The sequence below is a fragment of the Camellia sinensis genome, chromosome 13, assembly GCF_055761805.1.
Source record: "Camellia sinensis isolate YWXY chromosome 13, ASM5576180v1, whole genome shotgun sequence".
In the NCBI taxonomy this organism is placed as follows: Eukaryota; Viridiplantae; Streptophyta; class Magnoliopsida; order Ericales; family Theaceae; genus Camellia; species Camellia sinensis.
The window spans coordinates 55964418-55980518 of NC_138973.1; the positions used below are offsets into that span (position 1 = coordinate 55964418).

A 16101-nucleotide genomic window follows, 5' to 3' on the forward strand; every position below is an offset into this window, starting at 1 on the left:
TAAATAAATATCAAGGGGTATATTTATAATTTACCGGATATTTTTTAGTAGACTTTCTTCTAGAACATTCAGCCACCCTTTTTGACCACTCATTGGGACCAAATATAAACAAAGATAAATTACAAATACACTTTTAAAGGTTTGCTTCAAATATAAATAATATTCTGTGATTTGAAAAATTATGAACATTTTTTGATTAGAATTTTTTATTTAATATAATTAACTAAAAAAATGAAAGTAATACTTGCTCTCTTATAAAATAATAAAATTATCTAAATTATTTATTAAAAAATATTTTTAATATAATTAAAAACTGTTGATTGATTTCATGATTTATTAGTAAATGGACGATTTGTTATGAAATTAAAAAGCTCAGAGATGAAATATAATTTTCAAAACACACAAAATTATTCATATTTTAATCAAATTTGAAGGGATGTATTTATAATTTTCCGTATAAATAAAAATCTACCACCACGCGCATCTAATGGGCATGAGTTATTTGAATCTCACATTAATTTTGTTTTTTTAAAGAAACTTTTTCTTATTAGTTAGGGTAGACATGATTCGGATTGGTTTGGATTGAGATAAATCAAGACCAATCTATTAACTACGGTTTCTGAAAAATTGGAACCAATCTAATCCGTTTAAATTGTGAAACCAATCCGAATCAATCCATTTAAATATATTGAATCAGTTTAGGACTATAGATTCACATAATTAAATAATAAAAAAAACTTTAAAATATTTTAATTTTATAAAAACATAAACATAGCATCAAGTAATAGAGGTTTTTTTGACTTTTGTGAGAGAAAAAATGAAATGATTATAATTTTAATGTGACATTATATCTTATTAGACTAAAAAATTTTAATGTAATATTATGTCTTATTAAACTAAAAAAATTATTTTATCTTTTTGTGATAATTTTAATTAAAAAATTTCCGTTTAATATATGCCAAACGAGGATTAAATAAGATTGAAATAAAATAGAATGGAAAAAAGGTAATGTGTTGATCGTCACATGCGCTCTAAAAGTAGTTGGGTGATTGGAGACACTTTCGGGTACTCAGACACGCGGACACGTACAACCCATATGTAGATGTAATTTAGCTATCTCTTGATGGCCAATTGTGTAATGACCCATCACTTATGATAATTAATACTCGATTAGTTAAGAAGATTTGAAATTTAATTATCGGGTATTATAATTTAATTTGGGATTTATGGGAATTGTAGGCCGGTCTGATTCATATATGATTCTATTAAAGAGTTATTTCGAAATTAGAAACTAAGGGTCCAAATGACTTAAGGAAGTAAAATTGAGAAATTGAATCTATTTAATTTTAATTACAGACCCATTTGAGAGTTTAATTAAATATTCGATTCAGTTTAGTAAAATTGAGATTCGATTAATTAGGTCCTAATTGGAGTTGATTAAGTCATGAGGATTGAGAATTGTGGTTATTATAAATTAAATTTAATTATGATGTGTTCAATTTGAATATGTAATTTATTGATAGAAATTTGAGTCTGATCAAAAATTGAAGGCCTAAATAATTTGGAAAATCAAAATTGATAATGATAATAAATTTAATTTAATATTTGGAGCCTTTTGGGAGTGGATTAAAAATCTGATTCAGAATGATAAATTTAAATATAATTAATTGGGTATTATGGAAGTCGAGTTAGACTAATTAAATCATGTAGGAATTGTAATTAGTTATAAATAATCAAGGCTAATTGATGTTTAATTAAATTAAAGTGTGATTAGTCTGTTAAGCTAATGAAACATGAATTCATATGATGTGGACAAGTGTCCCACTAAATTGATAAATAAAATAATAAAATAAAAGGATGAAGAATGGAGTCATAGAAGCTTTGTTTCTGATGGAGACAAATTAGAGAGAGAGCACGGCTGAGATTAGAGAAAGAAAGACAGAGTGCACGGCTGAGAGACCAAGAAGAAGAAGAGAAGGGGAAGGAGAAAGCCTTGTGGGATACCAAGATTTAAGTCAAAAATTGTGGAAAAATCACCTTAAGGTAAGAAATCTTATCCTCTGCCTACTATTGTTTAAATAATGTAGATATAAATTGATTTAAGGTGAATTTTGAGGGAATTAAAAATAAAGCTTTGTAGGTCAATTATAAAGGTGCTGTTTGGTATTTTCAGTTTTCTGTTTATATTTACAAAAATTTAAAAAACTCAAATAAAAACTTGTTTGGTAAAATTTTTGATTTATAAATCAGTGGTCTCAGTTTATAAATTTGACCAAAAAATGAAAACACAAAAAATGTGTTTCCATTTTGAGTTTTCAGTTTTTTTTTTTTACCACCCAACACTAGCCACCACCCGCCACTATTTTCCACCACCGTCTTCCACCACCACCACCCCTACCATTTTCCACCACCACCTGCCACCACCACTCACCACCCACCTGCCACTACCACCCACCACCCGCCACCACCACCACCCGCCACCACCACCCACTTGCCACCCACTCGCCACCACCACCCACCCCTTGCCACTACTACCACCACCACCACCACTACCACCCACCTGCCATCCACCACCCGCTACTACCATCCACCGCCCGCCACCTACTTGCCATCACCACTCACCACCCACTTGCTACCACCATCCACCACCAGCCACCACCAGCCACCAGTCACCCACCCACCCACCACCACCACCACTGACACTATCACCCACCCGCCACCTACCTACCACTACTACTCACTACCACCCACTCGTTACCACCTACCACCCGCCACTGTCATCCACCCACCCACCCACCACCACCACCACCCGCTACCTACTCGCCACCACCCGCCATCCGCCATCCACTTGCTACCACCACCCACCACCCGCCGCGGCCACCACCACCATTACCCACTCGCTACCACCCGTCACCGTCACCCATCCAACCACCATCACCACCCACCCGCCACCACCTACCACCACCTACCATCCGCCACCCACCACCCGCCATCCGCCACCCACCACCCGCCACCACAACCACCAACCACTCGCCACCACCCACCACCCGCCACCGTCACCCACCCACCCACTACCACCACCCGCCACCTACACGCCACCACCACCTACCTGCCACCACCAGCCATCCGCCACCCACCTGCCATCACCACCCGCCACCACCCACTCGTAACCACCCAGCACACCGCCAATAGTCGTGATTGTTGTAGACAATGCATGATGATTAGGTAAACGAAAACTAATCAATGGAATGTGTCATGAAATTTGACGGTTGATAGAATACATTAACTGTATGTATTGAATGATGGTATATAGAACCAATGTGTTTGTATACGTTATGTGTAGAGGAGGAGATGGGGGATGTACTCCGCGGTTTAGGGAAAGATGGGGGATGTACCTCTAAACCGGATAGTGTTGGGAGGAGATGGGGGATGAACTCCGTAGATACAGCTCATATGCTTGTCTAGAGAAGTGAAGATAGAGCTCATATGCTTATCTTTGTGAAGTGTGGATACAGCTTATATGCTTATTTGTGAATGTGGGATATAGTTGTTATATATATCTGTTGAGAATGTGGATAGAGCTAATATGCTTATCTGTGAATGTGGGATATAGTTTTTATACATATCTGTTGAGATGACGATAGAGCTAATATGCTTATCTGTTAAAAAGGGAAAAATGAAGAGTAACTTGGACTCATAAGTCGTATGGCATAAAATGTGATTTATGTGGATGTATCAGTGTTGGCCATCTATCAATTGCTAATCTTTTAGTCATTGTTCATGGTTGGTTTAGTGTATTTCTACTGGGCTGTGGCTCACCCTATATGGGAATATCATTTTCAGGTACAGGTAGCATGCCACCTCCAAGGTCATAACTTGGGAGGCTAGAGGCGGGCAGATTTTTGTTGTTTAAGTTTTTTTTTTGATGTATTACATGTATATTCAAGCCGAGGGCTTAATGTGTAGATGAGTTAGCACTCTTTTGTTGTAACCAAGTGTTAACTTGAAAAGCTATAAGCCCGTAGGGCATTTTGCTTTTGTTGTTAACATGTAATACTTTTGTAATGAAACTCTGATGAATAGAAGAATGTGGATATTTCATATGTCAATGAATGTTTTTTTTGATGGGTTTAATATTGTTATTTTGAGGGCGTTACAACTTGGTATCAGAGCGTACCGGGTTCGAATACTTTGGGTACGTGGGAAGTGATTATTATCACAATGGGTTTGCCTCGCTTGGTAGAGACTTAGATGTAGTGTCATATGCTATGTGTTCAATTGATAAAATGCTTATGTGTTTATTTGGGTATGAGATTTAATTTCTAGGATGTTGATTGGATCCTTGGGTTTCTGGGAGTCTCGTTGGAAAGGCACTTGATCAATGCCGTTTCTGACCGGAACTCTAGTAACGCCTTGGGACTATCATTATCCGGAAACGAAATTCGCAAGTGCTTATGTGTTTATGTGCTTACGTGGAGTGAATTACAGTTGTCCAAGCTTTAGGACGTAAGTGTTTAGTTTCAGCATATTTATGAATGTGCTAACGTTCAGTGCTACCTTTATTAGGATGTCAGGACGAGGAAGAGGTGCTAGGCGTGGTAGACCTGCAAGGCAGGAAGTACCTTTACCGGATGAGATTCCGGCAGTGCAGGAGGGAGTTGGCCAGGCCAATGTGGCCGAGCCAGCGGGTCAGCAGGCCATGGGTGCCTTGGCCAGAGAAATAGCAGGAGCTTTGGGTATTCTTAGAGCTGGGAATCAGGCAGCTGAGGCAGGGCCTTCCTTCTTGAAGAGGGAGTTTTTCCGGTCTAACCCGAATGAATTTATCGGGGATCCAAAAGAGCCACTGAAGGCTGATGAGTGGCTAGAGCAAATGAGTAAGACGTTCGAAATGCTTGGCATCGAGGACGGAGCGCTGAAAGTGACCTTGGCATCCTTCCAACTGAAGGGAGATGCGGGTCAATGGTGGAAGTACGAGAAGGCTCGTGTCAGGGGTACATGGGAGGCGTTTGTAAATGCTTTTCAGGAAAGGTTTTTGTCTGCAGCAGCTAGGGAGAAGCTGAAGGATCAGTTTAGCCGGCTTAAACAGTAGGGCCTGTCGGTGGCCAAGTTTGAGGCTACTTTTACCAGTCTGTCCAGGTTTGCACCTGAACTGGTGGCGTCCGAGGAACGCCGTTGCTATGAGTTTGAGCGGAAGTTGAGGTGGGGCCTCAAGTTGAGAGTTGGTGGGTCTTACATCTGAGAGTATAGACACCTGGTAGATGCTGCTGCTCATATGGAAATTATGATGCAGGAAGAGGAGGAAAAGCAGAGGGGCTCCAAGAGGGGCTAGGATGGCCAGGGTGATGGCAAGAGACAGAGGGGTTATAACCCTCAGCAGCCTCAGGGTGCAGTTTCTAGATCGACCTTTCCAGTGCCGAGTGCAGGCTCGGGGAGAGGCAATCAGGGGGAGTTTGCTTGTTACAAGTGTGGCCAGCCGGGTCACAAGGTTTCAGTTTGCCTGTAGAAGGGTGGGGGTCAGAGAGCTGCTTCTTCTTCAGCTAGACCGCAGAGTCAGGGTTTGGGCAGGGGGCAGCCCTTGTCTTGTTATCAGTGTGGACAGCCTGGGCATCTGAAGAGGTTTTGCCCACAGTTGAGTGCCACTTCAGGAGCGTCTGGTTTTAGACAGACGTAGGGATTCTAGCCAGCTCAGTCTGTGCAGGCCTCGAGGGCCAATCCGGGGGCTTCGTCGTCCCAGTCAGTGCAGCAGTCGTATGCTCCTAGAGGTGAGCAGGTAGATCAGGGGCCTACAGGGCGCGTGTATGCTGTTACTGCGCAGGATCTAGTACCAGCTCCATCGGTAGTGAGAGGTACTTTTCTGTTTTGCAACTCGGTTGCTAGTGTGTTGATTGACACGGGTGCATCTCATTCTTTTGTATCTGCTGTATTTGCATCTGTTTTGGAATTGGAGTTAGCACAGTTAGCATCTCCTATTTGTGTAGTGTTACCTCTTGGGGGTGAACTGATCCTGAAACAAGGTGTTAGAGGTTGTGATATAGAGGTCGCCGACCATAGGCTTCCTTTTTCGTTTGTTGTCATGCCCATGAAGGGCTTTGATGTTATTTTGGGTATGGACTGGCTATCGTCATACCGGGCTATTATCGATTGCTACCGCCAGAGGGTCACGTTATGTACCTTGAGCGGGTAGTGGTTCCATTTCTTGGGAGACCGGGTTGGTAGTGTTTTGCCACCGGGGTATGATTCACGAGGGTGAAATGAGCTTAGTGGTCTACTTGCTAGCTTTGAGAGTGGTGAGTGTGATGAAACCCAGGTTGTTTTGCCGAGGGTAGTTTGTGAGTACTCGGATGTCTTTCCCGAGGATCTCGTTAGTTTGCCACCTCATCGAGAGATCGAGTTCTCTATTGATCTAGTGCTCGGCACGGCGCCGATTTCTATGGCACCTTACCGTTTTGCTCCAGCAAAGTTGGTTGAGTTGAAAGTTCAGCTCCAGGAATTGCTAGATAAGGGTTTTGTTCACCCTAGTGTTTCACCGTGGGGAGCATCGGCCCTCTTTGCTAAAAAGAAAGATGGTGCCTTGAGATTGTGTATAGACTACTGGAAGTTGAATCGGGCTACGGTCAAGAATAAGTACCCTATGCCCCGTATAGATGATTTATTTGACCAGTTGAAGGGTTCCCGTTGTTTCTCTAAGATAGACTTGAGATCGGGTTACCACCAGTTGAGGGTTAGGGAGGAGGATATTCCGAAGACGGCATTCCGTACGCGGTATGGCCATTATGAGTTTCTGGTAATGCCATTTGGGCTTACCAATGCACCGGCAGTCTTTATGGACTTGATGAACCGGATCTTCCGGGAATTCTTAGATCGATTTGTGGTCGTTTTCGTGGACGACATTCTTATCTATTCGCCTTCAGAGGAGGAGCACGAGGAACACTTGAGAGTGGTGCTTGAGTTGCTTAGAGCCCATAGGCTGTATGCCAAGTTTGGGAAGTGTGAGTTCTGGCTAGGAGAGGTGAAATTCTTAGGCCATGTGGTTTCCGGGGAAGGGGTGTCTGTAGATACATCCAAGATTGAGGCAGTGCAAGATTGGGCACAGCCTAAGAGTGTGTTTGAGATCTGCAGTTTTCTGGGATTAGCCGGGTATTACCGTCGGTTTGTAAAAGATTTCTCCAGGCTAGCTTCGCCGTTGACTAGATTGACTCGGAAGGGAGTCAAATCTGTGTGGAGTGAGACTTGCGAAAAGTCGTTCCAAGAGCTGAAAGTTAGATTGACCACTGCTCCGGTTTTGATTATTCCGGAGAGAGGGTTGGGTTATGCGGTTTATTGTGATGCCTCACGAGAGGGTTTGGGTTGTGTGTTGATGCAAGAGGGGAAAGTGGTAGCTTATGGCTCACGTCAATTGAAAATTCTCGAGAAGAATTACCCCACACACGACCTAGAGTTAGCAGCAGTGATCTTTGCCTTGAAGATTTGGAGGCACTACCTTTATGGTGAGAAGTTCGAGGTGTTCTCGGACCACAAGAGTTTGAAGTATCTGTTTACCCAGAGAGACTTGAACTTGAGGCAGAGGAGATGGATGGAGTTCATTGAGGACTACGACTTTGAGTTGCATTATCACCCGGGAAAGGCCAATGTTGTGGCCGATGCCCTTAGTAGGAAATCCATTACTGATGTAGCTTGAATTGCCATCCGAGAATGGGAGATGTTGGGAGCTCTTGGCGAGTTTGATTTGTTACTAGGCGAATCTGTTGAGGCTGCGGCCTTGTTTTCCGTTGTCGCGCAGCCTACACTTGTGACTAGAGTGTTAGAGGCACAGAGAGGTGACCTTGAGGTAGAATCCCTCCGAGAGAAAATCTCAGGTGGGAAAGTTGAGAAGGGTTTGACGGTGTATCCCGACTTGATTGTGAGATACCGAGACCGTTTGTTCGTGCCGGAGTCTTGCCGAGAGGAGGTACTCCGAGAGTTTCACCATTCACGTCTTGCGGTGCATCCGGGAGGCACTAAGATGTATCGGGATTTGGGTCGCCAGTTTTGGTGGCGGGGTATGAAGAGAAATGTGGCTATTTTCGTATCGAGATGCCTTACTTGCCAGCAAGTGAAGGCCGAGCATCAGAGGCCAGCGGGTTTGTTGCAACCCTTGCCTATTGCCGAGTGGAAGTGGGAGCATGTCACTATGGACTTCGTTGTAGGTCTTCCGAGGACTCAGCGGGGTAGTGATGCTATTTGGGTGGTTGTAGACCGGTTAACTAAGTCAGCGCACTTCATTCCTATGCGCGTGAGAGATTCAGTAGACCATCTTGCCGACTTGTATATTCGGGACATAGTGAGATTACACGGGGTCCCAGTGACGATCGTCTCAGATAGAGATCCTCGTTTTACTGCTAGGTTGTGGCAGAGTTTGCAGAGTGCCTTGGGCACTAAATTGACCTTTAGTACGGCTTATCATCCGCAGACTGACGGGCAGTCCGAACGTACTATTCGGATCCTTGAGGATATGCTTCAGGGTTGTGTCCTTGACTTTAGTGGGACGTGGGAGAGGCACTTACCATTGGTGTAGTTTGCCTACAACAACAGCTTTCAGTCTAGTATCGGTATGGCACCGTTCGAGGCCTTGTATGGCCGACCGTGTAGGTCTCCAGTTTGTTGGGCCGAGGTGGGCGATGCACCTTTGTTGGGTCCGGAGTTGGTTAGGGAGACGACGGAGAAAGTTGAACTTATCCGTAGGAGGCTTGTTACAAGCCAGAGTCGTCAGAAATCTTATGCTGACCGTAGGAGGAGGCCTTTGGCGTTTGAGGTAGGTGATCATGTTTTCTTGAAAATATCACCTAGGTGAGGTTTGGGAAGAGTGAGAAGTTATCCCCTCGGTTTATTGGCCCTTTTGAAATCCTTGAGAGGATTGGGGAAGTGGCTTACCGTTTGGCTTTACCGCCGCCGTTGTCCGGGGTGCATGACGTCTTTAATGTTAGTATGCTTCGGAAGTATGAGCCGGATCCATCACATGTATTAGATTGGACCGACTTAGAGGTAGATGAGGATGCCTCGTATGAGGAGGGACCGGTTCGGGTCTTGGATAGGCGGGATCAGGTCCTGCATGGCAAGACCATTCCTTTGGTGAAAGTCTTGTGGAAACATCACGGAGTGGAGGAAGCCACTTGGGAACGTGAGTTGGAGGTCCGCGAGAAATATCCGGACTTGTTTGTTGATATGTAATCTTGTATTTAGATTTTGAACTGTTGTTGAACTTAAGAGCTTTTGTATATGTCTTAAGTTGTGAAACATTGAAAATGTTTTGATTTATTGAAAGTATGTTTTGGAACTTGCCTCATATGGAAGTTGAATGTAACATTATATATGTTGAAATATATTGTTGAAATTGGAAAGGAAATGCGTAACGTTGATGCATGTTGAAAGTACATATGTTGTTTACATATTGTGAAATGCCTCTTGATAAGAGGGGAGGACCGGTAATGGGTCAAGTTTTTGAATGTTAAAAAGTAACATTGTTAAAAATGGGGAAAAACCTATTTTTTTGAAAACTTGTGCTTAATTTTGGGGACGAAATTCTTTAAGGGGGGGAGGTTATAGCGATCCCGGATTTACCCTTGTTGTATAGTGATCTGGACATGTGTCCGTGGATGTTGGTAGTTGTATCTATCATGTTGCTATCCTTTAAATCCGTTGTTTGAGTTTTAGGATGTTTTTGGGCTTGTGTTGAACAGGTGGATTAAGCCTTGGTCTATATCCTTGTTGCCCAGGTTTTTGGTGTTACGCTCGAGCGGGTCATCCTGCGCTCGAGCGGAGTTTGGTTTCTAGTTTAGCGCTCGAGCGGCGTTCTGGCGCTCGAGCGGAGATTGCACACTCCTAGTTTTTCGTGTCCCTGCAAAACTTCTGCAGAGGAGTTTTCTACGCTCGAGCGGGTTTTTCTGCGCTCGAGCAGGTGGCGCTCGAGCGGGATTGTTGGCGCTCGAGCGGGCAGTACTGTCTTGGTGAGGATTCTGGGAGAGGGAGATTTGCGCTCGAGCGGACTGGTTTTCTCGCTCGAGCTGATGTATTTTATTTCTGTGTCTTGGCGCTCGAGTGAGTCTTATTGCGTTCGAGCGTGTCCAGATTTGTGTTTCTGGCGCTCGAGCGTTGTGTTTTCTGCTCGAGCGGGAATGTCGTATAACAGAGGGCAGCTAGGCATTTTTGAATCACTTTTTCACTTTCTCTTCTCTCTCCTACTTTTCCAAAACACCATTGTTGAGCCTCTCACTCTAGAACTCTACCTTCTCTCTAGGTTTTGATCTAGTATGAGTGGTTTGCTCATCTTTGGCCTTTACAAAAAAGTTGTTGATCATCGAGGGCTATATTTTAATCTGAAAATTTCGAGATTTGGAGCACATTGGGTTTTGTCATCTTCTCCCTTGGGGCTCCGGAATTGAGGTAGGGATATCCTACTCCTCTCTATGGATTTTGTCTTTAAATTTTAGTATTTTCAGATGTTGGGGTTGGTTTGGTAATTTTGCGAAAGTTTGGGGCTTTTGTGTAATTTTACAAAAGTTGGGGTTTTATTTATAATAAACCTAGATGCATGTTTGGCATAGAGAAATGGAATAAATGTTGAACCATTGATGAAAATGGGACCTTAAGGGTGGTAATGTTAATTATGGAAAATGCCCTAATTACATTAGTTGATTAATTGGGTTAATTAATCGTAAGAAATCAGGTTATGAAATAGGAATGTTGAGATTGGGAATGTATGGGGTTAAAGGGTGTAGTTGAATTATTTATCACTCATCGAAATGAAATGTTGATTGAATATCCATTTATGCATTTATTTTCTGTCTAGAAATAACTGCTTTGGGCTATGGGTGGAGGATAGTTGTGATTGTTGTAGACAATGCATGATGATTAGGTAAACGAAAACTAATCAATGGAATGTGTCATGAAATTTGACGGTTGATAGAATACATTAACTCTATGTATTGAATGATGGTATATAGAACCAATGTGTTTGTATACGTTATGTGTAGAGGAGGAGATGGGGGATGTACTTCGCGGTTTAGGGGAAGATGGGGGATGTACCTCTAAACCGGATAGTGTTGGGAGGAGATGGGGGATGAACTCCGTAGATACAGCTCATATGCTTGTCTAGAGAAGTGAAGATAGAGCTCATATGCTTATCTTTGTGAAGTGTGGATACAGCTTATATGCTTATTTGTGAATGTGGGATATAGTTGTTATATATATCTGTTGAGAATGTGGATAGAGCTAATATGCTTATCTGTGAATGTGGGATATAGTTTTTATACATATCTGTTGAGATGACGATAGAGCTAATATGCTTATCTGTTAAAAAGGGGAAAATGAAGAGTAACTTGGACTCATAAGTCGTATGGCATAAAATGTGATTTATGTGGATGTATCAGTGTTGGCCATCTATCAATTGCTAATCTTTTAGTCATTGTTCATGGTTGGTTTAGTGTATTTCTACTGGGCTGTGACTCACCCTATATGGGAATATCATTTTCAGGTACAGGTAGCATGCCACCTCCAAGGTCATAACTTGGGAGGCTAGAGGCGGGCAGATTTTTGTTGTTTAAGTTCCTTTTTGATGTATTACATGTATATTCAAGCCGAGGGCTTAATGTGTAGATAAGTTAGCACTCTTTTGTTGTAACCAAGTGTTAACTTGGAAAGTTGTAAGCCCGTAGGGCATTTTGCTTTTGTTATTAACATGTAATACTTTTGTAATGAAACTCTGATGAATAGAAGAATGTGGATATTTCGTATGTCAATGAATGTTTTATTTGATGGGTTTAATATTGTTATTTTGAGGGTACAACGGTCACCCACCCACCTGCCACCAGCTACCTACCACCCACCGTCACCACTTTCCATCATTGTCTTTCGCTACCACTTGCCATTTTTCACTCTTTTTTATATTTTTTAAATTTTTTAAACATTTTGTCAATTACCAAACGCGTTTGTAGTTTATGTTTTTCTAAAAATATACAAAAATCAGTTTATAAAATTTTTGTAAATATAAACTGAAAACGTAAACGTTACCAAACACACCCAAATTGTTAAGATTTGGGTTTGCATGTGAAATCAAGTTAGGACAAAGAATATGAATTATGATTTCTTATATTTGTTTAACTTGGATCCAATTTCATATAAATAGGAGGAGTTAGCAAGATGATGAATAAATGAAGTTATGTTCAATTTATGAAAATTAATTTAGAAATTAATTATTTTGCATTCAATTTTTGTAATCTTGCATGAATTGGGTCTTATTTCTACATGCATGTAATTTGGAAGAATTAAATAATAAATATGGGTTTTGATCTTAATTATTAACCCATGCATGTAATGTAATCTAAGAGTTTGACTCAAATTAAACATATTTTGGAACATCTATGACTATGAATTAAATTGAGGTTAAAATAAATTGAGTTAAGCTTGAGATTAAGGAAATGAGTTTAGGAAAATTTATCAAGTAAGTTTAATTTGTGTTATTCCTCATGAATTTGGACTTCATCTTTACATGTATCAATAAATCTTTAAGAAAGTTGGAGAATTAATTTCATGTTTGGGTATAAGGAGAGCAAGTTTTGGGAAATTATGAATTCATTGACATTTTGAACTTAATATTGAATTAAAGGAATTTTGGATGTAATTGGTTTGAATTTTGACCCAAATTTTACACATGCAAATATTTTCTAAGAGTTTTATAACTTTAATTTCATGTTTTAGATAATCCTCCATGCATCATGAATTAAGAAAATTATGGAATTAGTCTCATGGATTTTGTGAGAAATAAGGTTTTAAGTAAGGAATTGAGTGGACTCATAGTTGTGGAAATTAATTTGGAAAATTAATTATTTGATTTGATTTTGTAGTATTTTCCTCTAATACATGAATTTTAAAGGAATTGAGCCATTCAAGTTCATATTTTGAAGAGACAAAGGAAATGTTTTAAGAAAATCAAGTTTATGGAATTTTGGAATTGATCCTAAAGTTTTGATTTTATAATTAGATTTTTTTTATTTAATCTATGCATGTGATCTAATTTAAGAATTTTATTCAATTTAGATACATTTTAGAACAATTCTATTTAGATACATTTTAGAACACCCATGATTATAAATCAAGTATTTGGTCAAGAATTGAGTTAAGTTGATTTTGTTATTAATAATAAGGTGGGATCTATTTGTATTACATACATCATGGAATTTCAAGACGTTGGGAAGTCTAATTTATATTTTAGAATTGTGGGTTGATATTAATAAGATGAATTAAAACTAAATTTGGGCACTTAGAACATGATTTTGAATAAATGTTTTCTAATTGAAAGTGTTTACTAACGCATACTATGGTTCTCCATTTTTGTGTACCAGAAATACATGTTTTGAAACTTTGAATACCAGATTTGAATTTAAATTGCAATTTTGGAATTTCAGAATTTGCGTTGTTCACTCGAGCGAGGAAAGTCTCGCTCGAGCGTGAAAATCGAGCTCCTAGAAGTTTTTCAAATTTTACAGTCCGCTCGAGCTGCCAAAGTGGCACTCGAGCGGGGACCCATTTTCAGCATATTTTGGAAAGTTGCATTTAGTTCACATTTTTATTATCATCTCTTTCCAAGGCATTCTAGACATGATTTATGACTCAATAAAGATTAATAAGCTATCAATCAACATAGATTAGTTAGTGAAGAATGAATAATTTATCTAGTGGTAATTGTTTAAGAAGCCAAGTAAAAGATCAATCTATTTGGAAAAGAAGGGCTTAGTAATGAAAGAATATGTGAAATAAAAACCCGGCTTATTTGAATGAGAAAGAATAAGCATAGTAGAACTTTGGACTGTTTAGACGGAAAAAGACTAGGAAAGTCAAGTTTAATCAAGGGAGTAATATTGTATTTCAATGTGTATGTGTTATGTGTTTGTGTAGGTCACGCGCCATTGTCTGCCTGATTTATCTGATATGTCCAATCCCTCTGATTTGCTTCTGCGGCTATCTGTGAGTAATAACTCTATAAAGTTATGTTTAACTTCAGTATTTTCTGTCTGGTTTGGTATGGTCTATTTTCTGAATCTTACGAATGATGAATGAATGTCCAATTTTTTGAAAAGTATTTGTGGCACCCTTAATTCACGTGGCCCTCGCCCGGGGGTAACAATACCGCGACCAATCTGCACGTGGCCCTTGCTTGGGGGTAACAATACTATGGCTACTTGCGCACAAGATATGGACCTTTATGGTCATTGGTACCAACTATGCATGTGGGTCTTTGGACCAAATTGATCTGATAGCTAATGGGTGTACCACGTATGATCTTATGCAAAGTCTGAATAAGAACATGAGTGTGTATCTGAATCTATTTCTGTTTGAAGTCTAAATATGTTCTGATTTAATTACTGGATCCTAATTTGTGCTGGACATCATTCATAAAACCTCTTTACTCTGTTATTATTCACTGGGCTCTAGCTCACTGTATTATTTATGTATGTAGGTGATCAGGCGCGTGACCAGGCTTAGAGGCATCTGCCTAGAATCTGTTTTTGTTAGCCAACCTATGTTCCTCCCGTGGAGGTTCCGGATATGTCAAGTGATTATGGCCATGTGATTTAAATTTTAAGTTTTGTTTTCGTGTTTGGTTGAACAAGTCATGCGTATTTCGTAAACAGGGCTAAGTCCCTTTTTGTCTAATCTGTATATATATAATGACTTAAAGATGATGCGTATATATGTATATAAAAAGTTTAAAATTTTTCTGTCTCATATAAGTCTGCACAGCTCAATGGACATTGTATATTGTTATTTGCTTCCGCTAGCCCCTAATATTATGACAATCTGTCTCAGAGGCCTTCGGTAATCCTAGGATTACTGGCCGGTTACGATGCTAAACCTGTAGGGGCGGGTTTGGGTTGTGACAAATTTCCCGTGGATTTCAATTCTTCTAACAAATTTTTTGAGACACCCATTAAGGCCTTTACATGACCTTTCATTTTTCCTTTCACTTCCTTGGTTAGCAATTATTTGAGAAAAAGTGAGCGAGCGACCGTGGGCAATTGTTTAAGTGATCAGGGAAAGGATATTTAGGAATTAAGTTAAGTGAGATTTTTAAAGTTTGAGTTTATAAAAATATGTTGATGTGCATTAATCGCTATCTTATGGAAAAAAAAAAAACAGAGAGAGAGCGACTCCGTTTGGGAAGAGCTAGATTGGGCTTTTTTGGCTATTTTAGCCACAAAAAACAAAATAGGCTATTTTAGTCACAAAAAACAAAACATCACATCCAACCCATAATCATTACACTCTTCTCTCACAAAAAAAATCAAAAAGCCCTTCCCAAACCAAGCTTTTTAGCCCAAGCTAAAATAGTCAAAAAAGCCAATCCACTTCCCAAACCAACCCAGAGAATGTTTTAAAATTTGTGAAAAAACATTTTTATAGTAAAAGGTGAAAACAAAAATCATAAATGTGTGAAATTTATCCTTGAAATAGTGAAATTGCCCATCATTCTCTTCCAATATATATCTCTTGTGGGTGATGATTTCCAACCTCACAACCAAACATATCTCTTGATCGAGATCTAGGAAACTTAGGTGGAGAGCACATGACAGAATAGATTAAGCGAACACATGCGCACAAGAGAGTAAGAAATACCGTGGTGGCTCGTCCACCTGGGGACACTCTAATGATCAAGTCAGTAACTTATCTCATAAGATATCAACTCAAGTAAAACAACTCTCAATTAAAGTGTCCTCAGACCTACAGGGGTGCTTTCACTACAAGAATTTACACATTTGACGACTAAATTTGGAGACCAAAATAAAATTAGTCGCCAAAAGAGACAGTTTTGCTGACTAAAAATAAAATTAGTTAGCGATGATTCAAGTTTCAGCTACTATATGATTTTAGTTGAGATATCTTATTTATTGGCGACTAAAGAAAATATTTAGTCGCTAAATATTCACTGATAGGCGACTAAAAAGCTATTAGTCGGCGATTGTCTAAACTTTGGGCTACTAAAGATTTAATTTGGTCGGAAAATATAATTATTTGTTGACAAAATAAAGTTTAGTCGCCAAACAGTTAGCGAATTTTTTTTTAATTCTT

At 39.9% G+C, this 16101-nt stretch overlaps 1 long non-coding RNA gene across 1 annotated transcript; it reads left to right on the forward strand.

Moving 5' to 3' along the window:
• Positions 1-1788: 1788 nt before the first annotated feature.
• Positions 1789-14760, forward strand: LOC114284826 (uncharacterized). The gene is made up of 3 exons (XR_014348874.1): positions 1789-2043; positions 13930-13998; positions 14492-14760. It is a non-coding gene; the product is annotated as an uncharacterized LOC114284826 (long non-coding RNA).
• Positions 14761-16101: the final 1341 nt, after the last annotated feature.